The sequence below is a fragment of the Bubalus kerabau genome, chromosome 17 (genome assembly GCF_029407905.1).
Source record: "Bubalus kerabau isolate K-KA32 ecotype Philippines breed swamp buffalo chromosome 17, PCC_UOA_SB_1v2, whole genome shotgun sequence".
NCBI classification, from domain to species: Eukaryota; Metazoa; Chordata; class Mammalia; order Artiodactyla; family Bovidae; genus Bubalus; species Bubalus kerabau.
The window spans coordinates 3,638,023-3,660,925 of NC_073640.1; positions in this window are offsets into that span (position 1 = coordinate 3,638,023).

Consider the following 22,903-nt stretch of genomic DNA (forward strand, 5'->3'; position numbering starts at 1 on the left):
TCTTGTCCAGTGGTCCAAGGTTTCTAGACAAGAGTGAAACGGGAGAGAGCCCTCGGGGGTAGGTAGGAGGGTGGCTGGGTTAAGAACCTCACAAGGGGATATAGTGAGGCCTGGATTTTTCCATCAGCATTACTTGACATCTGAGGATTCTTTGATCAAACATCCATAAATGGCCTCTCCCATTTAGGAGTTGTTTTACTTGGTGGCTGGTAAAAATAGTTAGTTTGTCCCCAAAGGAGAGTTTTAAAGCATCTTCTATCATGATTGCAATAGCTGCAAGATTTCGAAGGCAGGGAGGCCAACCTCGGGAAGTTGGATCGAGCCTCTTGGATAAGTAAGCTACAGGCTGGGGCTCAGATCCCAACATTTGAGTTAACACTCCCAAGGCTATTCCCTCTCTTTTATGGACATAAAGTTGGAATGCTTTTTCTGGGTCTGGCAACCTCAAGGCAGGTGCCTGAGTTAAGGCCTGTTTTAGTGTAGCCTCTGCCTCCTTTTGAGGAGTTCCCCACATCAGTGGGATTGAATCATCTCGTCCCTTTAAGCTTTCATATAAGGCCTGGGCAATTAGACCATAGTTGGGTATCCAGATTCTACAATAACCAGTTAGCCCCAGGAAAGCTCGCAATTGTTTTCGAGTCGTGGGGGAGGGCAACTGGAGGATTCCTTGTACCCAATCAGAGGACAGCCTCCTGGACCCATGTGTAATCTGAACTCCCAGGTAAGTGACCTTTGTCTCGACCATCTGTGCCTTAGCACGGGAGACTTTATATCCCCTTTCTGCCAAGAAGTTTAGAACCTGAATTGCATGTTGTTGGGCACTTTTCTCATCTGGAGGGCAGATTAGTAGGTCATCTATGTATTGTAATATTTTCCCATTAGGTCCCAGGTCCAGATCTAGGAGATCTCGGCTAAGGGCCTGTCCAAACAGGTGGGGGCTATCTCTGAACCCCTGAGGTAATAATGTCCAAGTCATCTGTTGTTGTTTTTCTCCTGGGGCCTCCCACTCAAAGGCAAAATGGTATTGGGATTCTTTAGCCGGTGGTGTGCAAAAAAATGCTTCTTTGAGATCCAAGACTGTAAACCACTTGGCACTGGGTGGGATTTCTCCCAAGATTACATAGGGATTGGGTACTGTGGGATGGAGGGGGACTACAGCTTCATTTATGATCCGGAGATCTTGAACCATTTGCCAGGCTCCGTCTTTTTTCTTTACTGAGAGGATTGGGGTGTTACATGGTGAACTGGTGGGGACCCATAGCCCACAAGCAAGGAATTTATTTATTAAAGGCTGTAGTCCCTCCCGAGCCTCTCTTTTGAGAGGATATTGTTTCCAGTTAGGAAACCGAGTGGGATCTTGGAGGACAATGATGACCGGTTCAGCTTGGTGGGCTCGTCCAGGAATCCTCTGGTCCCACACCTGGGGGTTAATTTTGTCTTCCCATAGTTTTTGGTCCCTCTCTATTGAAGGTGTAATGGGTTCTTCAGTAGTAACCAGGAGCTGTAGAGCTCTAGGGGCTGAAAAACTTCCCATCACAAGGGTGGTCCCCAGTTTAGTGAGTATATCTCTTCCCAATTAGGGGGTAGGACACTCAGGGACCACCAGAAATTGGTGGGAAAATATTTGTCCATCCCAGCAACAAAGAAGTGCTCGGGTGAATCTTTTAGTAGTTGCTTTTCCTGTAGCACCCAAAATGGTACAGGTTTGGGAGGAGAAGGCTCCGGAGTAGGAGATCAAGACAGAGTAGGTAGCCCCTGCGTCAACCAAGAAATTCTTGGACCTACCTGCCACATCCAGTTGCACCCTTGGCTCCAGCCCCGTGATGGTTATCTGTGACAGGCGGGCTGGCTGGAGCGGGCCGCTTCAGTCCTCTTGAACCATCATGAGGGTAGGCTTGGCGCTTGACCTTGAGGCTCTTGGGTTCCCAGGGCAGAGTGCTGCCCAATGTCCCAGTTGATGGCATTTGTGGCAAGCCATTCTAGGAGACTTGTCACGGTTTGGACACTCTTTGGCCCAATGCCCCACCTGTCTACAGATCAGGCATGTCTCGTGCCTTGTCCCTCAAGGACTCGGGGTTTGCCATAGGGCTTCTCTGGAGGGCGGCCAGCATCTGGGCATGCCTTGTCTCTTTCTTTCTCTCCTTTTCCTGGGCCTTGGTCTCCTTCTCCTGTTCCCTGTTATAAAAGGTATTGGTGGCTGTCTGGACCATCTCATCTAAAGAGGCAGCAGGGTCCTGCTGTTGTAGCTGCTATAACTTAATTCTGATATCTGATGCACATTGGGACAGGAATTTGTCCTTTAAAATCACCCATCCCTTGTAAGAGTCTAAGTCCAGGTTGGTAAACTTTTGGAGTGCCTCTTTTAGCCTCTCCAGAAAGGCAATGGGGTTCTCATTGGGCTCCTCAGTTATTGTTGAGACTGGGCACAGTCCCACAAGTAATAGGCTTCTTTATGTTTCCATGAGTGGACTTCCTTAGGGGTGAGTCTTTCTGAAGCTTATCCTACCCAGAACTATTGCAACCTGAGAGCCAGGCGTCCCCGGATCAGGGTGCAGATCCCCAGGCAGAATGAGGCGTGACAGCCTCCTAGAGATCGAATCCCCAGGCAGGTCGAGGCGTGACAGCCTCCCGAGGATTGGGTCCCTGGGCAGGTCGAGGTGTGACAACCTCCTGGGACCCCTGGGACTAGAGGATCCCCGAACAGGTTGAGGCGTGACAACCTTTCGAAGACTGATCTCGAGGCAGGTCAAGGCGTGATGACCTCCTGGGACACCCCGAACTGGAGTTTGGGCATCCCCAAGATTTCCAGTGTTACCAATGCTGGGTAGAATTAAGAGGTTTGTTTTGCCCACCGTGGACGGTAATAGATTTGATGTAAGTTCATCCTACCCAGTACTGTTGCAACCTGAGAGCCAGGTGTCCCCGGGTCAGGGTGCAGATCCCCAGGCAGGCTGAGGCGTGACAGCCTCCTAGAGATCGAATCCTCAGGCAGGTCGAAGCGTGACGGCCTCCCGAGGATTGGGTCCCTGGGCAGGTTGAGGCGTGACCACCTCCTGGGACCCCTGGGACTAAAGGATCCCCGAACCGGTTGAGGTGTGACAACCTTTCAAAGACCGATCCCTAGGCAGGTCAAGGCGTGATGACCTCCTGGGACACCCCGAACTGGAGTTTGGGCATCCCCAAGATCTCCAGTGTGACCAGTATTGGGTAGGATTAGGGGTTGGATATTATAGAGTATTTCCCTCCCAAGGCCAGCTATTTTCTGGTTGTCTCTCCAGAAGATTGTAGAAACCTTGTGGGTCTGGAAGGGGCTCAGGAAAAGAGCATGAAACAGGAGGGAAGGGGACAGAGTACAACCTTTGAAAGAATGACATAGCACAAGGGTATAATGTAAACCAATTAAAATCAATTGGGTCCAAGATGACAAGTCAACTTCAAGTAAACCTTAATCCCCAATCTATAAGCCAACAAACACACCCAGAGGTGGCAAGACAGCTCCAAGGCACAAGGTCAGAAGAGGGAGGAGTGGGTGATTCCCCAGTGGCTAGGATGATCCTCTCACTCATTAGCATATTAATTCCATCCCCTCACAAAACCTAGCCAGGCCTAATTCCATCGGCAATGGTTCACACCCTGAAGGGTGGCTTCTCTCTGGATCCTAACAAATCTACCTCTTTGTAGCTCAATGAATTTTTGCAATGAGACATCAGAGCCTGAGTTTCATTAGTTTTGGCCGGGCTTGAGTCCCGGGAGAGAGCTGAAGGACAGGAGGAAAAAGCAGTGGGGAAAACGTGCCAAGGAATCCCCTTCATAGTCCGCTGGAAAATTTGCTAAATATCTGACCAGTGCTCATAGTTTCATTGGTCTAATCTTTGGCAGAGAAGAGAAAGGACAGAAGAACCCCCACCGGCTTGTGTAACAGCTACTGGGTCTCAGCAGATAGCACCTTTGGGACATACTGAGGAGCAGCCTCTCCAGAGTCCCTCAGTTGTGCCCCTGCCGCCTGCCTGTTTGTGGGAGGTTTGAGGAAACAAGAAATGAGAGATTGTTAAGATCCCTCCAGCCATAGGAGCGAGGGCCTCTTAACTTAACTGGATGTCTTCTGGAATCTGAGACTGGGCTGCGTGAGCTTTCTGCTGAGTTCATTTTTCACTGTCCTGGTTTCCAGCAAGATGGGCCTTCCCCTGAGCTGGGTTTCTTCGCCTTCTGCTTCTAGTGCAGGAGCTTCACTGAATTGGCCTCCTGTTGTGCTTGGCCTCTTCCAGGTAGAGGTTGTTTCAGCCAGGTTAAATCCGAGTCACAGCACCATAGATGTCACGTGAGTGTATGTTCCTCGGTTCTTTGTCTCATCACAACAAAGATTTGGAGCAACAGACATTAAAGCCCTCGGTGCATCACAGCTCTCGGGTCTTGGACAAACTGTGTTACAGCTCTTAGGCAAATCAGTGTTACAGCTCCATTTTATTTAGAAGATAGCAGGAGAATCCAAGACTCGAAGAGAAGAGAGTGGAGGAGTGTGTAGGGAGAGAGAGAGCACGCGCACGCACACATGCGCGCGAGAACGTGTGCGCATGCGGAAGAGAATCTGAGAGAAAGCGCTTTGGCTCCTCCTTTTATATGTTTTTTCCTTCACCTGGGCTTGCCCTATGCAAATTGGGCTTAGCCAGGAGTGCTGTTTGTTCCGTTTGTTCTGCCTGAAGTCTTCACTCTGGTCCTCGGACCTTCCTTGTCTTCTAGCCACCGCCATTTTAGACTCCTTTTCCCTATTCTACCTACTGAACAGTTACAAATGGTTGTCTGAGCTCCTATGAGTGCCACAGCCTCCTCCAACTATTACTTGGAGCCCCTGGATCAGAGACCCTCAATATGAGTGTTAGGAGAATATGTTGTCTTAACAATTTAGGAACCACACCCCTAAACAGCAGGAAGTAGTTATGGAATGAAAATGATGCCCTTTTCCCTTGGCAACATAATTCCCCTAAAAGAAAAGGGGGGAATGAGAGAGTCATTTCTTAAGCAGGTTGAAAAGAAGTCTAGGGGTCCCCAAGGAGAGAGGGGTCTGGAATTCTCAAGAAGGAAGAAAGGACAAACTTTTTGGTCCTTCTACATTCCTTAGGATTATATAACAATAATGTATCCTGCTTGAGGACAGTCTCTGGAAAAAAACCTGCTGGCTAATCCTGTTATCTTAAAATGTAAATTATGGGAGTAGGTCTAGTGAGGTCTTTACAACCTCCAGACATTCTTTTGATTCACTGTAATAACTAATTAGAGAGTATATTACTCCATGGCTAACACTAGCAAGGGGGTACTCTTTCTGCCCCCTTCTGATGCCTATGTCAGAAGCTTTCTCTATCTCCTTTATACTTAAATAAAACTTTATTACACAAAAGCTCTGAGCAATCAAGCCTCATCTCTGGCCCCAGATTGAATCCTTCTCCTCCAGAGGCCAAGAATCCCGGTGTCTTTGCGTGGTTCAGCAACAACCTTTCATAACTTTCCATGGCATATCAGCCAGTGGCTAGGAGTTGTGAGCCACCAGCTTTCAGAAATCCCGAATGGTGTTCCAAAGGTAGCACTGTCAGAAGTAAGAAAAAAGTAATTGGATGGATTTTCAAGCAATTGCTAGCCGCACCTCTTTAGGGCACCCAGAAAGAAAAATATGTATTGTGCACCCTAGTTCTGGTATTCAGGTTCACACACGGGGTGTGTCCCCTCGTGATTCAAGAAATTTCCAGACAGACCTGTGTTCACTAGAGTTCTCTTACAAAGAAAACTGGTTGGAACAGCCTTTTGGAGGTTGCTTTGCCTTTCCCTGTGAGTGTGGGACCCCTACCTACAGTCACAGGCTCAAGAGGATATTGCCACTGAAAATAGACTTCCAAGCAAGCACTATTCAAGCAGAGTGTAACTCTCTGGTCACAGAACGTGAAGAAAGCTATCTTCCTTCAAAGAAGGAAAGGCATCCACAGAGAGTGTTTTCAAACCTTTATCTGGCAGGAAAATTTTAAGCTTCTAAAACGTAAGACCAGCAGGTCTGCTCAGAGGACCTAAATTCCTGAGTCAGGGCCATGTGTCTCCCTGTAATTTCCGAGTCTGGCAAACACATTCCTAGGTCATCATGGTACTAACTGTGAGAAAGCTGGCAGCAGGAGTGTGTCTTAAAGGGCTGGGTGCCTTACTGTGGTTAACTGTGCAAGGTGACATTCCAGTGTAAATAGGCTCAAAGCTACAAGGTATGAGCCACCCGCTTGCTTCAGAAATCCCAAAGGGTGGAGCAAAGCTAGCTCTGTCAGAAGTAAGAAAATAGCAGTTGGGCAGATTTTCAAACTGTTGCTAGGCTGAACCACTTTAGGGCCCCCTGAGAGAAAAATGAGAATTGTGCCCCCTAGGTCAGGTATCCAGGTTCAAACACAGGGTGTGTCCTGGCAGGATCCAAGAATTTTCCACAGAACTAGGCTCACTGGACCTCTCCTACTGGGAAAATGGGATGGAACAGACATTTGGAAGTTGATTTGCCTATCACTGTGAGTATGGGACCCCTCCCTATGGTCACAGACTCAAGGAGAAAGTGTCCCTGAAAGATGACCTCCAAGCAAGCGCTTTTCAAGCAGTGTGTGACTCTCAGTTCACAGAATGCAGAGAAAGATATCTTCGTTCGAGGAAGGAAAGGCATCAAAAGAGAGTGTATTCTCAACCCTCTATCTTGTAGGAATTGTTTAGCTTCTAAGACGGGAGGCCTCCAGTACTACTCTGAGGAACTAAATTCCGGAGTCAAGGCCGTGTGTCTCCCTGCACTTTCCAAGCCTTGCAAACCCATTCCTAGTTATACCGGTACTGCCCATGAGTAAGTAGGTTGCAAGAGTGTATCTGAGAGGGCTAGATCCCTTACTGTACTCACCTGTGAGAGGTGACATTCCACTGTAAAAAGGCCCATACCTGGGAGTTGCGATTCACCCACTTGCTTCAGAAATCAAAAAGGATTGAGCAAATCTAGCTCTCTCAGAATCAAGAAAAGAGCAATTGGATGCATTTTCAAGCTGTTGCTAGGCCACACTGCTTTAGGGCCCACAGAGAGAAAAATGCAATTGTGCCCCCTCTTTCTGGTATCCCAGTTCACAAACAGGGTGTGTCCCTGAAGGATCCAAGAATTTTCCAGACAGACACGCTCACTAGAGCTCTCCTACAGAGAAAATAGGATGCAACAGACATTTAGATGTTGCTTTGCCTTTCCCAGTGAATGTGGGACCCCTCTGTATGGCCACAGCCCCAAGTGGAAATTATCATTGAAAACTCATATCTAAGCGAGCACTTTTCAAGCACTGTGTGACTCTCAGTTCACAGGATACTGGGAAACCTATATTTCTTCAAGGAAGGAAAGGCATCCACAGAGAGTGTGTTTTAAAACCTCTATCTTGCAGGAACTCTTTAGCTTCTAAGACGTGAACCCTCCAGGTCTACCCAGAGGACCTAAATTCGAGAGTCTGTGCCATGTGTCTTGGTGCATTTTCCCACCTTTCAAATACATATCTAGGTGATACCAGTACTGCCCATGAGAAAGCAGACTGCAGAAATGTGTCTCAGAATGCAGGGTCCCTTACTGTGATCACCTCTGTGAGGTGACATTCCACTGTAAATAGGCCCAAAAATAGGAGTTTCAAGCCTCCTGCATACTTCAGAAACCCAAGGGGTGGAGCAAAGTTAGCTCTGTCAAAAGTAAGAAAATAGCAATTGGACGGATTTTCAAGATGTGGATAGGTTGCACCACTTTAGGGCCACCTGAGAGAAATATGCAAATTTGAACCTGGGTGTCCAGGTTCACACAAAGGCTGTTTCCCTGCATGATTCAAGAATTTTCAAAACAGACCTAGGCTCACTAGAGCTCTCCTGCAGAGGAAACACACACCCAGAGTCTTCAGTGTGAACCCTCCAAAATCTATACCTGGTGTCACAAATCCACAGTCTCCAGGATGACCCTACCCTCAAGATCCTGTACCTTGGGTCACAAGTCCACTGTTTCCAGGTTGAGTCCACCTCCAAGAACTTGCACTTGTGGTCACATGTTGAGAGTCTCCAGGGTGACCCCACCTCCCAGAAGCTGTCTTGTGTGAAATGTCCACAGTTTTAAGGATGGACCGAATTCCCAGAACCTGTACCTGGGGTCATACTTCCATAGCCTAAGGGTTACCCCACCTCCCACACATTGAACCTGGTTTCCCATGTCCCTGTTAGCCAGAGTTACCTCCTTCATGACCCTGTGATGGGGGTCACATGTCCACAGTCTACTGTGTGTCATCACTTCCCAGACTCTTCACCTGGAATCACAAACACAGTTTCAAGGGTACTCCCTGGCAGACCCTGCACCTGGAGTCACTTATCCACAGTCTCCAGGATGACTCATCCAAAACCCCGTACCAGGGCTCACATGACCACAGTCTCCAGGGTGACCCAAGCACCCAGATCCTGTACCCAGGGTCACATGTCCACAGGCTCCAGGGTGTACCTCTTGCAGACCCTGCACCTGGGGTCACATATCTACAGTCTCCAGTGTGATCCCCATCCCCAGACCTGGTCTGGGTGAGAAACATCCATAGTGTCCAGGGTGAACCCACCTTCAAGACCCTATCCCTTGGGTCACAGGACCACATTCTACAGGGTGACATTACCGCCTGCACCCTGCACCTTGGGTCACACATCCATAGTCAACAGGGTGAACTCACCTCCCAGAGCCTGTACATAGTGTCAAATGTGCACATTCTCCAGGGTTACCACCCTTCCAACATTCTGTACCTGGGTCAAAAGCGCAGTCTCAAGGGTGACCCCCTATCCAACCATTTTCCTGGGATACATGGCCAGAATCTGCAGGATGATCTCCCTCCAAGATGAAGCACCTAATGTCACATGTCCACAGTCTCCAAGGTGACCCCATCCTCAGAATCTGCACCTGTGGTTACATTTCTCCAGTCTCCAGGATGACCCCCAATCTCAGTATTTATACACTGTCACCAGGGTAACTCCCATAGGCCCTTTATCTGACATAACATTTCCACAGACTCCTGAAGGACTCCCTTCCCAGACTCTGAATCTGGGATCCTACCTCCAGGGTCTAGAGGGTGATGCCCTTCCCTGTCCCTTCACCTAGTGTCAAACGTCCACAGTCTCCATGGTAACATCCACACCAGAGTCTGATATTGGGGACACAGATCCGCAGTCATAAGGGTGACTCCCCTCCCCAGATCATGTACTTGGGTGGGGTTACATGTCCACAGTTTCCAGTGTAACCCCGCCCCCCGCACCCTGAACCATGGGTCACATGTCCATAGTCTCTAGCATGACCCCATCTTCCAGACACTGTACCTGGGATCACATGTCCACAGTCTTTAAGGTGAACACTCTCCAAAACCCTGTATATGGTGTCACATGGGCATATTCACGAGGGTGAAGGCAAATCCAGGACCCTGTACCTAGGGTCACAAGTACACAGTGTCAGCATGACCAAACCTCGCAGAACCCACACCTGGGTAAATAGGTCACACTGTCTCTGGGGCCACCCCAACTTCCAGATCCTGGTAATGGGGTCAAACATCCACTGTTTCTAGGGTGACCCCACTTTCAAGTTTGTGTACCTAGGGTCAAACATCCACAGTCTCCTGGGTCGCAACCCCTCCCAGATCATGCACCTGGTCTCTCACGTCCTCAGTCTCCAGGTTGACACCCCTCCCAGACAATGTAGCTGGGGTTACACATCCACAGTCTCCAGGGTGAACCTACCTCACTGAATAGTGTACCTCCGGTCACATGGCCTCAGTCTCCAGGGTGACCCCATTATCTCAGACACTGTACTTGGGGTCACATGTCAATGGTGGCCAGGATGACACCTCTCCCCAGACCCTGTACCTGGGGTCACATTGGCACAGTCTCCAGGGTGATGCTAAATTCCCAATCCTGTACCTGGGATCACAAGTCACAGTCACCAGGCTTTCCCCACCCTCAAGAGCCTTTACCTGGGGTCACATGTCCACAGTCTCCAGGTGACTCCCTCACAGACCCTTCACCTGGCACCCCATGTTCACAGTCTCCTGTGTGATATCACTTGCCAGAGATACACAATCTCCATGATGATCCCCTTCCCAGACCCTGTATTTTGGATCACATGTCCTCAGTCTCCAGTGTGACACCACCACTCATACCCTGTAATTTGGTGACTTGTCCACAGTTTCCAGGATGACCCTCCCCTTACAGACCCTGTGCTTGCTTTCATAAGTCCACAATCTCCAGGATGCCTGCCCTCCCACACCCTGCACCTGGAGTCATTGTCAACAGTCTCCAATGTGAGCCCCATAGCACACACCCACCTGGTCTCACATATCCACATTCTCCAGGGTGACATCTCTTGCAAACTCTTTCAGTTCAGTTCACTTCAGTAACTCAGTCGTATCCAACTCTTTGTGACTCCATGAACTGCAGCACTCCAGGCCTCCCTGTCCATCACCAACTCCCAGAGTTCACCCAAACTCACGTCCATTGAGTCGGTGATGCCATCCAGCCATCTCATCCTCTGTCATCCCCTTCTCCTCCTGCCCCCAATCCCTCCTAGCATCAGAGTCTTTTCCAATGAGTCAACCCTTTGCATGAGGTGGCCAAAGTACTGGAGTTTCAGCTTTAGCATTATTCCTTCCAAAGAACACCCAGGACTGATCTCCTTTAGAATGGACTGGTTGGATCTTCTTGCAGTCCAAGGGACTTCTCCAACACCACAGTTCAAAAGCATCAATTCTTCAGCGCTCAGCTTTCTTCACAGTCCAACACTCACATCCATACACGACTACTGGAAAAACCATAGCCTTGACTAGACGGACCTTTGTTGGCAAAGTAATGCCTGTGCTTTTTAATATGCTGTCTAGGTTGGTCGTAAGTTTTCTTCAAAGGAATAAGCAGCTTTTAATTTCATGGCTGCAATCACCATCTGCAGTGATTTTGGAGGCCCCAAAAATAAAGTCTGACACTGTTTCCCCATCTGTTTCCCATGAAGTGATGGGACCAGATGCCATTATCTTAGTTTTCTGAATGTTGAGATTTAAGCCAACTTTTTCACTCTCCTCATTCACTTTCATCAAGAGGCTTTTTAGTTCCTCTTCACTTTCTGCCATAAGGGTGGTGTCATCTGCATATATGAGGTTATTGGTATTTCTCCTGGCAATCCAGCTTGTGCTTCTTCCAGCCCAGCGTTTCTCATGTTGTGCTCTGCATAGAAGTTAAATAAGCAGGGTGACAATATACAGCCTTGACGTACTCCTTTTCCTATTTGGAACCAGTCTGCTGTTCCATGTCCAGTTCTAACTGTTGCTTCCTGACCTGCATACAGATTTCTCAAGAGGCAGGTCAGGTGGTCTGGTATTCCCATCTCTTTCAGAATTTTCCACAGTTTATTCTGATCCACAGAGTCAAAGGCTTTGGCATAGTCAATAAAACAGAAATAGATGTTTTTTTTTCTGGAACTCTCTTGCTTTTTCCATGATCCAGTGGATATTGGCAATTTGATCTCTGGTTCCTCGGCCTTTCCTAAAACCAGCTTGAACATCAGAAAGTTCACGGTTCACGTATTACTGAAGCCTGGCTTAGAGAATTTTGAGCATTACTTTACTAGCGTGTGAGATGAGTGCAATTGTGCGGTATCTTGAGCATTCTTAGGCATTGCCTTTCTTTGGGATTGGAATGAAAACTGACCTTTTCCAGTCCTGTGGCCACTGCTGAGTTTTCCAAATTTGCTGGCATATTGAGTGCAGCACTTCACAGCATCATCTTTCAGGATTTGAAATAGCTCAACTGGAATTCCATCACCTCCACTAGCTTTGTTAATAGTGATGCTTTCTAAGGCCCACTTAGCTTCACATTCCAGGATGTCTGGCTCTAGATGAGTGATCACACCATCATGATTACCTGGGTCATGAAGCTCTTTTTTGTACAGTTCTGTGTATTCTTGCCACCTCTTCTTAATATCTTCTGCTTCTGTTAGGCCCATACAATTTCTGTCCTTTATCAAGCCCATCTTTGCATGAAATGTTCCCTTGGTATCTCTAATTTTCTTGAAGAGATCTCTAGTCTTTCCCATTCTGTTGTTTTCCACTATTTCTTTGCATTGATCGCTGAGGAAGGCTTTCTTATCTCTTCTTACTATTCTTTGGAAGTCTGCATTTAGATTCGTATATCTTTCCTTTTCTCCTTTGCTTTTCACTTCTCTTCTTTTCACAGCTATTTGTGAGGCCTCCTCAGACAGCCATTTTGCTTTTTTGCATTTATTTTCCATGGGGATGGCCTTGACCCCTGTCTCCTGTACAATATCATGAACCTCCATCCATAGTTCATCTATCTATCAGATCTAGTCCCTTAAATCTATTTCTCACTTCCACTGTATAATCATAAGGGATTTGATTTAGGTCATACCTGAATGATCTAGTGGTTTTCCCTACTTGCTTCAATTTAAGTCTGAATTTGGCCATAAGGAGTTCTGCTGGGGTCCAGCCCCAGTGGATCCAGGAAAACTCGAAGGAGAGACAGCGTTGGCTTTGATCAGGAAACAACTGCTAGATTAAATATTAACTAGAGGTTTACAGAGTGGTTAAGTGAGGATAGCTCAGCAGGGAAATTCAGTGGAGAAAAGAGGCTGAATAACTTGGTTTACATGGAAAACCAATAAAACTTCAAGACAAGAAGTTTGCATCACCTACGTAGGCTGCAGGCGTCCTTCCATTCTCCCAAAGGAGAGGAGACACTGAGGCCTCCCCAGTCGGATCTTAGAAGCCCAGGCAAAATTAGTAGGCTTGACAGGCCACCACGCTCCAGATGGGAATTCAGCCAGAAAACGAGAGAAAGAACGACATGAGGAGACCAGTCGTTTGAGGAACTGATCCAACTCTTTATTTTCCAGGGTCTGTTTTTATACATTGAGATGTTATACAAAAGTCACACGGGGTTAGCATTCCTGACTTTTATTAAAGTCAGGTGCTTCATACAAATGTATACAAAGGTTTTAGGGGTGTTACATCATCTTCTTGCCAGGGGGCCTGCTAACAATTTATGACCCTCTCCTTGTGACAGCGGTCAGTCAACCAGAACACTTATTTCTCCAGAGGTGATTATTCTTAAAACAGATGCCACCTTCCAAAGGTACCAGATAAAGTTACATTCCTATAGGGTGAGGGTACAATGGGTTTTAATTAAGGAAAGAATTTGCTTAGCCTAGGGTCTAACATGATTAATATCAAGGGTTAATACTTATTTCTTCTATGTATTCATCAATGTGTATAAGGGCAGGGGATGTGGAGACTTAGCAGCAAACATTGGCTCAACAAATGAAAAAACCTTCACCAATACAATTTCTAATCAGCCCACTATACTACACTAATAATTTCCTAACTTCTCAAAATAATCTATTCTTAGAAGGTTTAAAGCATCTCATGCCTCTCACAGTTGACAGGCTGTGAACAATCACAAATAGCCCGACAAACCTGTCAGGCAGGCTAGAGAGCCTTCAGAGGAGTTTGTAGGTTGAAACACTCTTGTCACGCCCAGGAACTTTTATTAACTGAAGCTCTAAGTTAACTCCTTCTCTGAAAGAAGTGGTGGGGGACAGCCCCCCGTAAAGTCAGAGGTGTAGGTAAGAGCACAAAGCAGTAAAGTAGGCAGACTCTGGTTTTGGGGGTAGATGCTCGAGAATTTCCAGGGGGACTCCTGAGGCTCAATCCCGCCTTTGTGTATGTCGAGCCTCCTTCCTCATGACCTTTGCCACGGGCAGAGTTCCTCACGCTGGCTCCCGGCAGAGTTCATGATCTGAGCCACAGTCAGCTCCCAGTCTTGTTTTTTTCTGACTGTATAGAGCTTCTCCATCTTTGGCTGCAAAGAATATAATCAATCTGATTTCAGTGTTGACCATCTGGTGATGTCCATGAGTAGAGTCTTCTCTTGTGTTGTTGGAAGAGGGTGTTTGCTATGACCAGTGCGTTCTCTTGGCAAAACTGTATTAGCCTTTGCCCTGCTTCATTCCGTATTCCAAGGCCAAATTTGCCTGTTACTCCAGGAGTTTCTTGACTTACTACTTTTGATTCCAGTCCCCTATAATGAAAAGGACATCTTTTTTGGTTAGTTCTAAAAAGTCTTGTAGGTCTTCATAGAACCATTCAACTTCAGCTTCTTCAGCATTACTGGGGGGATTGGGGGGGCAGGGGGTGGCAACCCACCTGGATGTGTGCTCCCTTTGGGGCCGGTGCACTTTCTCCAGCCCCAGCTTTGTGAAGATGCCCACGAGCACCATGACAGCCACCACCCTGCAGATGAAGTAAACGATCAGGTCATGGGCTAATAACTTCAGGGACACAAGACCTGGCTGTGAGTTGTCTAATGCCAGCTATAGCCGTTTTGAAACGTTGCAAGAAAAAAAAGTGTGCAAGGCCTTCAAGAGGATATAAAACCTCTTCCTATTCCCGAGAAAGAGGGAGCACAGTTCTTGAGGCACTAGCCCGCTGTTTCCCTTTCGTCTGGCAAAGGTTAAGGGACTCTCAAGAGTCTCCTTCCTTATTTCTGCATCCCCTCCCTTCCCTGATTAGCAACTGTTTGGATCTGCCCTTTGGAACTCAGGGAAAATCTCGGAGGCTGGATGAACCTTATTTCCTGCAAACAAGAAACTCAAGACATGAAAAGCATTCTTGCCTGGAAGCCCACAGAATCCTACTCAGCTTCAGTAGATAGCCTCCAAGATATTCCCCAATGAACTTTGAAGATTGATTCATGTCCTCCCACTCCACTTCCCTCACCTCCCACCATGGCACACTCCCCCCCAACCCCAGGCTCACAGGAGTGGTCAGGATTTGAGCCTGATACCCTGAAGTGACCAGATTTCTCAAACTTGAAAGTGGCATACTTTCTCCACCACTGCACTGTTCCTGAATCCGGAGCCTCATGCTGCCTGGAAGGCTATTCTGTGTTTCTTAATTAGTGCTAATGGAACTCGGTGATTTCCTCCAGGCACAAGGACTTTCTGCATCTTTCTGATTATTTAACCACGTATTCTAATTGGTATCTTTCCCCCTCCCCACCCCCGCCCCACCACCCGATTTATTTACTAATGAAAACTGTTCAAATGATTCATGCTTGAATCAGGACTCTCCTTTGCTGGTTTACAGCAAGCTTCAAGGAAGCTCCTGGAAAATCTTCTTTGGGGTGGTGCTCAGTTTGGGGATAAACGTAGGACCTCTACTTTGTACGACATAAGGAATGAGTCAGGCTGACCGCAAACAGGGTTGGGACATAGTCTCTGCATTGGCAGCTGGCAGCACTCGGTGGCGATGACCTGCTGCATGCCAGCACGTAGATGGGCGGGAGACTTCATGCATGATAGCCCAGGCAGCCCAGCACAGAAGAATGGCCAGCTTCTCTACCCAGGCAAGCCTTGAATGCACTGTGTGATTTGAGGAAAGTTAGTTGACCGCTCAGAGCCTCTGGCTCCTCCACTGAAAAACTTGTTTAATGACAACTAGGACAGGGACATACTGAAACCATAATCACAGAAAACTAGTCAATCTAAACACAAGGACCACAGCCTGGTATAACTCAATGAAACTAAGCCATGCCATGTGGGGCCACCCAAGATGGGAGGGTCATGGTGGAGAGGTCTGACAGAATGTGGTCCACTGGAGAAGGGAATGGCAAACCACTTCTGTATTCTTTCCTTGAGAACCCCATGAACAGTATGAAAAGGCAAAATGATAGGATACTGAAAGAGGAACTCCCCAGGTTGGTAGGTGACCAATCTGCTACTTGAGATCAGTGGAGAAATAACTCCAGAAATAATGAAGGGGTGGAGACAAAGCAAAAACAATACCCAGTTGTGGATGTGACTAGTGATAGAAGCAAGGTCCGATCCTGTAAACAGCAATATTGCATAGGAACCTGGAATGTTAGGTCCATGAATCAAGGCAAATTGGAAGTGGTCAAACAGGAGATGGCAAGAGTGAACATCGACATTCTAGGAATCAGCAAACTAAAATGGACTGGAATGGGGGAATTTAACTCAGATGACCATTATATCTACTACTGCAGGCAGGAATCCCTTAGAAGAAATGGAGTAGCCATCATGGTCAACAAAAGAGTCTGAAATGCAGTACTTGGATGCAATCTCAAAAACGACAGAATGATCTCTGTTTGTTTCCAAGGCAAACCGTTCAGTATCACAGTAATCCAAGCCTATGCCCCCACCAGTAATGCTGAAGAAGCTGAAGTTGAACGGTTCCATGAAGACCTACAAGACCTTTTAGAACTAACACCCAAAAAAGAAGCAAACTCTTTACCATTAAATGCCTGCAGTCTCCAGAGTGACCCCCTCCTTCCCAGACACTGTTCCTGGGGTCACATATCCAGTGTCTCCTGGGTCACCCCAATCCAAGACCCTATACCTCGGTTCAGATATCCAAGTATTTTGGGGGACCCCAATCAGACCTTGAACTTAAGGTCACATGTCCAGTATCCAGGTTGACTTGCCTCCCAAACGGTGCATGTGGAGTCACATGTCCACAATCTCCAAAGTGACCCCATCCCCTAACCCTGCACCTTAGTCTCACAACCACAGTTCCCAGAATGACCTCACTCCAAACCCTGCACATAGGGTCACACCTCCACCATCTCCATGTTGACCTCCTCCTTGAACTTCTACCAGGTTTCACACATGCACCATCTCCACAGTGACCACCACCAGATCCTGTACCTGTGGTCAAGGTCCACAGCCTGCAGGGTGAGACCCTTTTTGTACCCTAAACCTTGGGTCACCCAACCACAGTCTCCAGGTTCATCCCTGCCAAACGTGAACCTGGGGTTACATGTCCATACTCTCCATGGTGACATCCCCCAGACCCTCTGCTGCTGCTGCTAAGTCACGTCAGTCATGTCTGACTCTGTGTGACCCCATAGATGGCAGCCCACCAGGGTCCTTCATCCCTGGGATTCTCCAGGCAAGAACACTGGAGTGGGTTGCCATTTCCTTCTCCAATGCATGAAAGTGAAAAGTGAAAAAGTGAAGTTGCTCAGTCGTGTCTGACTCTTAGCGACCCCATGGACTGCAGCCTACCAGGCTCCTCCGTTCATAGGATTTTCCAGGCAAGAGTACTAGAGTGGGTCGCCAGTGCCTTCTCCACCCAGACCCTGTACCTAGTGTCATATATCCACAGTTTCCCACTTCCCATATCATGCATCTGGGATCCACATTCACAGTCTGTAGGGTGACCCTGATCCTACACCTGTACCTTGTGTCACAAGTCCCCAGCCACCAGGATGACCCCACCCTCAAGATCCCATACCTGGCATCACATTCCTGTCTTCAGGGTGACCCCATCTCCCGGTGAAACGTCCCCTAGGTACTCAGGTTGGCCCCAACTCCCAGAACCTGTACCTGGGGTCCCACTTCCATAATCTCAGGGTTACCACACCCCCAAGACATTTAACATAGTGTCCCATGATCTTGGGTGCCAGGGTTACCCCCTCCAAGACCCTGTAATGGGGTCACATGTTCACAGTCTCTGGTGTGTCATCATTTCCCAGACCCTCCACCTGGAGTCACACAAACATAGGTTCCAAGGTGACTCCCTCACAGGCCCTGCACCTGGAGTCACATATCCACAGTCTCACCTTGGGGGACCCCATTCAGACCCTGGACCTAGGGTCACATATCCAGTCTCCAGGATGATTTGCCTCCCAAACAGTGCATCTGGGGTCACATGACCACAATCTCCAAAGTGAACTCATCCCCTAACCCTGCACCTAAGTCACACGGCAAATAGTCTCCAGAATGACCTCAACCCAGACCCTGAAATGAGGGTCACACGTCCACAGTCTTGGAGGATGACCCCCTCCATGAACTTCTACTAGGTTTCACACATCCACCGTCTCCACAGTGACTACCACCAGATCCTGTACCTGTGTTCATAGATCCACAGTCTGCAGGGTGAGACCCTTTTCCTACCCTGAACTTTGGGTCACACAACCACAGTCTCGAGGGTCTGGACCCCAGGGTCTTTGACCCCACCCAAACCTGCACCTGGGGTCACATGTCCACACTCTCCATGGTGACATACCCAAGACACTGTACCTAGTGTCATATATCCACAATCTCCTGGGGTACCACACTTCCCATACCATACACCTGCAACCACATGTCCACAGTCTCGAGGGTGACCCCCTGTATAACCTGTACCTGGTGTCACAAGTCCACAGCCTCCAGGTGACCCCACCCTCAAGATCCTGTACCTGGGGTCACAAGTCCACTATTTCCATGGTGAGTCTACCTCCCAGACCCTACATTTGGGGTCACATCTCCAGTCTCTAGGGTGACCCCACATCCCAGAAACTGTACCTGGGGTGAAATGTCCACAGTTTTCAGGATGGCACCAACTCCCAGAACCTGTACCTGGGGTCACACTTCCATACTCTCAGGGTATCCTCACCTCCCAGACATAGAACCTTGTGTCCCATGACCCTGGTCACAAGTATTACCCCCTCCAAGACCCTGTAATAGGTCACATGTCCATAGCCTGCTGGTTGTCGACACTTCATAGACCCTCACCTGGAATCATATTCACAGGCTCCAGGGTGACCCCCTCAGAAATCCTGTACCTGAGGTCACATATCTACAGTCTCCAGGGTGAACCCTATCCCCAAACACTGTCCGAGGGGAATCATCCAGTCTCCCAAGAGACCCCAACGTCAAGACCTTATCCCTTGGGTTAGAAGTCTACATTCTCCAGGGTGACATTATCTCCCATACCCTGCACCTTGGGTCACATATCCACAGTCTCCAAGGTGACCTCACCTCCCAGACCCTTTACCTGGGGTCACATGTGCACATTATCCAGGCTTTCTGCCACTCCGAGACCCTGTACCTGGGTCAAAAGCCCACAGTCTCAAGGGTGACCCCCTGTCTGACCATATTCCTCAGGTACATGGCCAGAATCTCCAGGATGATCTCCCTCCAAGATGAAGCACATGAGATCAAATGTCCATAGTTTTCAAGATGACCCCCTTCCCCAGACTCTACACCTGTGCTTTCTCTTCTCCATTCTCCAGGATGAACAGCCCCCCCCCCCGCCCCATCTCAGAACTTATACTAGGTGTCACATGTACATGGTCTCCAGGGTGACAATTTCAGACCCTGTATCTGTCATAACATTTCCACTGAGTCGTGAATGACTCTTTTAAAGGCCTCTGAACCTGGGGTCACACCTCCAGGGTCTTGAGGATTATGACCCTCCCTGTCCCTTCACCTGGTGTCAAACATCCAGTTTCCATGGTAACACCCACACCAGTCTTATATTGGGGATACAGATCCACAGTGGACAGAGTGACTCCCCACCCAAGTTCATGTACCTGGGTGGGGTTACATGTCCACAGTCTCCAGTGTGACCCTGGACTCACAGTGTGACCCTCTAGTGTGACTCCCCCCACCCTGCACCTTGAATCACATGTTTACAGTCTCTAGCATGACCCCACCTTCTAGACACTGTACCTGAGTCACAGGTCCACAGTCTCTAGGGTGAACACCCTCCAAGACACTGTACACATGGTGTACACTGTACCCATATACACTGTACACATGGACCATGTACACATGGTGTTACATGGGAAAATTCACCAGGGTGACCCCAACTCCCAGACCCTGTACCTAGGGTCACATGTACACAGTCTCATGGTGACCCCATCTCTCTGAACCTGCACCTAGCTTCATAGGTCTACAGTCTCCAGGGTCACCAGACCTGCCAGACACTTGTTCTGGGGTCAAACATCCACATTTTCTAGAGTGACCACACCTCCAAGCCTGTGTACCAAGAGTCACAAGTCCAAGGTGTCCTGTGTGACAAGCCTCCAAGATCGTGCACTGGTCTCATGTCCACAGTCTCCAGCATGACCTCCCTGAAGACCCTGCACCTGGAGTCACATGTCTACAGTCCCCAGGGTGACATCCCCCTGACCTTTTACCTTGGGTCACATGGTCAAGTCAACAGGGTGAAACCATCCCAGACACTCTACAGGTACATGTTCATAGACTTCAGGGAGACTCCCTTCTCAGAACTTTCACCTGGGGTCACATGTACACAGTCTCTTTGGTGATATCCCCCAGACTCTGTACCTATTGTAATATATCCAAGATCTTCTGGGTTACCCCACTTCCTATTCCATGCACCTAGGATCACACGTCCAGTCTCCAGGTTGACCCCCCCTACAAAATCTGCACCTCATGTCACAAGTCCACAACCTCCAGGATGACCCCACCCTCAAAATTCTGTACCTGCAGTCACAAGTCCACTGTTCCCAGTGGGAGTCCACCTCCCAGACCCTGATCTTGGAGTCACATGTCCACAGTCTCCAGCATGACTCATCCAAAACCCAATAAAATATTTCTTAGTTCTCTGTTCATTACAATGAGTATAGCTATCATTGCTTCATTAGTGGAAGAGAAGAAGGAAGCTACTCATGATTTCAAACCCAACTCCAGAAACAGTTCTCCTGGGGATAGGTAACACAGAAGTCTTCAGGGTGAAAAAAGCACCCAGAAACTGCCCCCAGGATCACATGTCCACAGGCACCAGCATGTCCCCCTCGCAGACAGTGCACCTGGTGTCACATATGTACATTCTCCTGGATGACCTCCATCCCCAGACACTGTTCGAGGGGGAAACATCCACAGTCTCCAGGGTGACTCCACCTTCAAGACCCTATCCCTTGCATCATAGGACCTCCAGGGTGACAGTACCTCCCACACCCTGAAACTATGGTCATATACCCAGTCTCCAGGGTGACTTCACCTCCCAGAACTTGTACCTGGGGACACATGTGCATATTATCCAGGGTAATTACCTCTCCAAGACCCTGTAACTGGGTCAAAAGCCCACAGTCTCAAGGGTGATCCACTCTCACACCCTGTTCCTAGGGTCACATGTCCAGAATCTCCAGGATGATCTCCCTCCAAGATGAACCACCTGAGGTCACCTGTCCACAGTCTCCAAGGTGAAACAGATCCCCACATACTGCACCTTGATTTCATTTCTCCGGTCTCCAGGATGACCCCCCATCTCAGAACTTATAGTAGGTGTCGCATGTACATGTTTGCAAGGGTGACCACCACAGATCCTGTATCTGTCATAATATTTCCAGACTCCTGAATGACTCCCTTCCCAGACTCTGAACCTGGGGTCACACCTCCAGAGTTTTGAGGGTAAAGCCCCTTCCCTGTCCCTTCACCTGGTATCAAGCATCCAAAGTTTCCATGGTAACACCCACACCAGAGTCTGATACTGGGTACACAGATCCACCATCTCCAGGGTGACTCCCCTCCCCAGATCTTGTACCTAGGTGGGGTTAAACGTCCACATATTGTAGTGTGACCACCCCCCCCCCTGCACCCTGCACTTTGGGTCACATGTCTACAGTCTCTAGCATGATCCCATCTTCCAGACACTGTACCTGGGATCACATGTCCACAGTCTCTAGGGTGAACACTTTACCAGACCCTGTACATGGTGTCACATGGGCACATTCACCAGGATGACACCAACTCCCAGACCATGTACCTAGGGTCACATGTACACAGTCTCAGGGTGACGACAATTCCCAGAACATGCACCTGAGTTCATATGTCCACAGACTCCAGGATCACCTCACCTGCCAGACACTGGTACTTGGGTCAAACATCCGCAGTTTCTAGGGTGACACCACTTCCAATCCTGTGTACCTTGGTTCCACATCCACGGTCTCCTGGTTGGCAAAGCCTCCCAGATCATTCACCTCGCCTCACACGTCCACAGTATCCAGGGTGACACATCTCCCAGACCCTGCAGTTGGGGTTACACATCTGCAGTCTCCAGGGTGTCCCCACCTCACTGAATATTATACCTCCAGTCACATGGCCTCAGTCTCCAGGGTGACCCCATATCAGACCCTGTACCTGGCGTTGCACATCCACAGTGGCCAGGATGACACCCCTCCACAGACACTGTTCCTGGGGTCACATGAAACAGTCACCAGGGTGACCCCATCTTCCCAACCCTGTACCTTGGGTCACATGTCCACAGTCTTCAGGTTTTCCCCACCCTCAAAATCCTGTACCTTTGGTCACATGTCAGCATTCTCCATGATGACTCTCTCCCAGACCCTTCACCTGGCGTCCCATGTCTACAGTCTCCTGTGTGATGTCATTTCCCAGACTCCGCACCTGTAGTCACAGATCCACAGGTTCCATGTTGACCTCCTTCCCAGACCCTGTAATTTGGATCACATGTCCTCAGTCTCCAGTGTGACACCACCTCTCATAACCTGTACATTTGTTGACTTCTCCACAGTTTCCCTTCCCTGCCAGACTCTGTGCTTTTTTCCACACATCCACAGTCTCCAGGATGACCGCACTCCCATACCCTGCACCTGAAGTCACATGATGATAGTCTCCACTATGATCCCCATTTCAGACACTGCACCTGAGCTCACATATCCAGGTCATCCTGGCTGACACACCTTGCAGGCACTTTCAGTTCAGTTAAGTTGCTCAGTCTTTTCTGACTCTCCCATGGACCACAGGACACCAGGCCTCCCCGTCCATCACCAACTCCTGGAGTTTACTCAAACTCATGTCCATTGAGTCCGTGATGCCTTCCAACTATCTCATCCTCTGTCCTCCCCCTCTCCTCCTGCCCTCAATCTTTCCCAGGATCAGGGTCTTTTCAAATTAGTGAGCTCTTCGCATGAGGTGGCCAAAGAATTGGAGTTCCAGCTTCAACATCAGTCCTTCCAATGAACACCCAGGATGGATTTCCTTTAGAATGGACTGGTTGGATCTCCTTGCAGTCCAAGGAACTCTCCAGAGTCTTCTCCA